General features: G+C 43.7%; 1 long non-coding RNA gene across 1 annotated transcript in view; it reads right to left on the bottom strand.

Annotated features, from left to right (window-relative positions):
* Positions 1-1,847: 1,847 nt before the first annotated feature.
* The window catches only part of LOC102013457, a 9,937-nt gene continuing 7,663 nt past the window's right edge, over positions 1,848-4,121 (bottom strand). Inside the window, exons 2-3 of the long non-coding RNA XR_265032.2 lie at positions 3,226-3,324; positions 1,848-2,123 (exon numbers count right to left, since the gene is read on the bottom strand). This is a non-coding gene — a long non-coding RNA (uncharacterized LOC102013457). The remainder of the gene's footprint in view (positions 2,124-3,225; positions 3,325-4,121) is intronic.

Genomic DNA, 4,121 nt, shown 5'->3' with positions numbered 1-4,121 from the left:
GGGCAAATACAAATGTAAACTACCAATCTTCACCAATCAAACTGGTAAAAATAAAAAGGAATGAAAATCTCCAGCACTGGGAGGTATGGCTGTGGGAAACAGATATTCATGTAAATTTGGAGTGAGGTTTATGTGTGTGGAGGGTGGTTTGGAGTGTTCGAGATTCAGCATTTCTACTTGCAGACATGTGTTTTATAAAAACCACTTCCAATACTTTTACATGTTTAAGAACAGGAGGGACTATAGCTCTTTAGTAGAGTGAATGCTTAACATGAGAAAGGTCCTGAGTTCAATCCCCACCACCAAAAAAGCTAGAAAACAAAAGAGAATTTATTTATGCAATGTTACTTAAAATAGAAATTGAACATGGCTTGTGTATCTCTGATGGGTAGAGTGGTTAAATAAATCATAGGCTACCCATTAAAAATTGAAATTGCCCACAGGGAAGAAGCTCCAGGAGGGAGAAGATGAGGCCTGGGCTTGGGTCCGGCTCAAGGGAACAGATTGGAGGGAGGGAGAGCCCCGAGGTGTGGCCACAGGGTGGGAGGTGGAGGCCAGGATGTGGAGACAGTTTTGCAAGTTTCATTCTGATTATGGGACAGGTGGTGAGGCTGTCCCCTAGACAGAGGATCCGAACAGGGCAACAAGTTTTAAGAACAGACAAGGGGTTTGGTGAGCTGTGGTGAATCCAGAAGGCCGTAGCCTGTGAGATTAAGGATAAGAAGACGGGGCTGGAGACAGTCTGTGAGCAGTGAACATCAGGAGGATGCACATGGTCATTCACTCCCACATGACTGTGTTGGGTTTGTAGACAACCTAAAAGACCAGGCCACCTTTTGATAATGCTCACAGGTCGATAGTACTCCCCCTGTGGAATCATCACCTGGCTGGGGGAACTTCGGGCTCAGTAAGTGTCCACAGTCGCAGGCCTTGGGGAGCAGTGATGCTGAGATGTAGAGAGGACGGGCACAGCCCGTCCAACTGCGACGCAGAGGCAGGAGTGGCAGCAGGACTTCCATCCTAGCACAGTGCCTGACGTATTATGTGCTAGGACTCCAATCCTAGCACAGGCCAGCAGAGGCGTGTTGTATCTTGACCAAAGCGCCACCATCCTGTTCTGTATGCGCCACTTCCCTTCACCCTAAAGTCACCTATTGTACCCACAAAAATCCCCTGCTAAAAATGCCCTGCTGCAGTTCCCAGGCAATGCAAAAACCACAAGAGCCAACTTGTTAACTCAATGTTCTTTTTCCTTTTTTTTTTGGTTTTTCTCTGGTACCGGGAACCAAACTCACGACCTTGTGCTTGCCAGGCAGGCGCTTTGCCGCTGAGCTAAATCCCCAGCCCCAACTCAGTGTTCTTGTGAAAACATCCGTTCTGAGAACTATGACCACCAGATGTACATAACACCCTGCAAAAACAAGATCTGGGTACTGTGTTCCATGCTCCCCCTCCCTACCCTTTGCGGTTTTTTCCTTTATAAGCCCCTCACTGTTTCTCCTCGGCGCGCCGCATTACAAAGTCCATCTGTACTCTGTGCCGCAGGGTACCAGCTTAAATAAAGCGCTTCTTTTTGCAAAGAGACGTCTCATCCTTTTTGGGGGTCCTTTTTCCTCGGTAGAGCAAGGAGAAGGGTGTTTCACATGTTACCTTCACAGGTGCTCGGTCACCCCACCACCTGGCGGGTACAGATGCTCTGCTCCTACTCAGCATGGCGCTCTTTCCCATCTTCTCGACTGCTCTTCAGCCAGTCAGCGCCTCTTCTTTTTTTTTTTTTTTTTTTTTTTTTTTCCGGTACCAGGAACCGAACTCCCGACCTTGCGCTTGCCAGGCGCTTTGCCGCTGAGCTAAATCCTCAGCCCCCAGCGCCTGTTCTGATTGGCACAGACATGTGCCTGGCGTAAGGACGTCAGGAAAAGGCAGGGCTGGTATAAAATTGCGAGCTAGGGGTGTTTGCCTCTTTCAGTTACCAGGACCAGCTCTTCCTACGGGTGTTTTAGTTCGGGTTTCACGTTTATGATCTCGCGGACCTTACCAGCTTCCGAGAGCACGCTACAAGCAGTCAGGGACAAGAGGAGGTGGTTGGATGGCACTGCAGCACTGTCGTGAGGGTGACCGTCATTCTAAGGTAGAAGAGGAAGAAGTTTTCAGTGGTGAAAAGCTTTTCCCCTAAGATAGGGTTGCCCCTTTGGCCACTTCTCAGCCTTGAACTGAAGGTTTTAGCTACAAAAATTAGGGAAAGGGAGGGGGACCATTGAAATTGGAAAGAAAAAAGTAAAACTAATTTCAGTCAACTCTGTCATCTGATAACACAATTTTTTGTGTGTATGTGGTACTGGGGATCAAGCGCAAAGGTGCTCTATTACCGACTTAACATACCCAGCCTTTTGATTAAGGCAGAGTCTCAGATTTGAGACCTTCCTGCATCAGCCTTTTTAAGTGCTGAGATTAGAGGTGTATGCCACCACACCTGGCTATATGGGAAACTTTAGAGAATCAACAAAAACATTATGAGAACCAATAAATTCGATAAAGTTGCAAGACGCAATACCAGCATGCAAAATCCAGTTCTCTATTCTAGAATGATTAAGGATTAATTTAATACTTTACTTGGAGCCTGTACCATTATGCCTGGCTCAGCAAAAACATTCTTAAGCATGGAAAGCAATATAATTCTTTGAGAAAGAAATATTAAAACTTGGTCAACAGAGATCACATAAGTAAGTTTTTCCACAAAAAATGTGATAATTTCAGGGAAGTGTGAAAATTTAAGAATATATCCAGGCAAAGCACTATGTGACTGTAGTCCCAGCTCTCCTGGATGCTGGGCAAAGTAAGAGGATCACTTGAGTCTAGAAATTCAAGTTCAGCCAGGACAACATAGCCAGGCTTCATCTCAAAAGTAAATAAACAAGCATGATGTGGCGGGGGGGGGGGGTAGCATTTTTATCTTCCTAAGGTCTTTAATATGTTCGTGGCCATTGAAATAAAAGATTCTAATTTTCTTTGATGCGATTTCCAGTATATATATTACATGGAACGACTACAAAACAACAGCATGAAAAGTGGCTGTCCAGGAGCTAAGGTAGGATTGTGAGTATGTGGCAGTATCAACCCTGTTGACAGACTTTAAGTTTTATAACTGAGAAAATGTCCAATTCTACTGTCACCCATTAAAACAAATGACCTGGGAGGCAGTGATGAGAAGAGAGAAATTCCACTGACCATGCCTGATGTTTTTCAGCCCAAGTCTTGCTCCATGCTCTTGAGTGACACCATGACTCCAGTTGTGGTCTTTTCCATAGCCTGGAACCCAGGAGTGCTCTGGAGGGGAGTAGCATAGCCACTAGTGTACAGTTTATATAAGCAAGAAGAAAGAAAAGTCTATTTTGAAAAATAATTGTGCTGGCAAGATTTTTCTTTAACCCATTAAGTAGCTTCATTCTCACCTAAAAAAATGATGGCTAATGTGGATTTTAAAATATGCTTCTGTAAACGAGAGAGAGCTCCTTCTTATTCTGGTGAATGCATATTTTGATCATGAATGATGTATCTGCTTTATTCAACAGGCTTGTCTACGTCTTTAAGATAACTTTCATTGTTAAGGTATTGAATTGTGTTGATTCATTTCAATTTTAAGCTATGCTTGACTTGAAAAAACAAAACAGTACTCGATCATGATGTGTTGTCCTTTTTACATACAAATGAACCTCATTATTTTGAATTTTTTGTGACTCACCGCTAGGTTATTTTTTTTTTCCCAGTACCTGGAATCGAACTCATGACCTCACGCTTGCCAGGCAGACACTGCATCATTGAGCTAAATCCCCAGTCCCATGGCTAGGTTAGTGTAAGAAATTTTCTTTCCTGTGAATTCCCCATTTTGTTAAATTTTGGTATCAATTTTTTTCTTCATCTTATACAATATGTTGGAGTGTGTTACTGCTATTTCTAGTTTTGGGGCATATCTGTGTAAATTAGTAGTATTTGTGTGTTTCATTATTCCGTGTTTGAAAGAAATCATCAGTGAATCTTCCTGAACTAGAGTTTGCAGTGGGAGAATAATTTTAATTTTGGGGGGCTGGGGATTTAGCTCAGTGGCACAGTGCTTGCCTGGCAAG

The sequence above is a fragment of the Chinchilla lanigera genome, unplaced genomic scaffold, assembly GCF_000276665.1.
Source record: "Chinchilla lanigera isolate Chin_1 unplaced genomic scaffold, ChiLan1.0 scaffold00166, whole genome shotgun sequence".
In the NCBI taxonomy this organism is placed as follows: Eukaryota; Metazoa; Chordata; class Mammalia; order Rodentia; family Chinchillidae; genus Chinchilla; species Chinchilla lanigera.
This window is presented reverse-complemented; position numbering and strand designations above follow the sequence as displayed.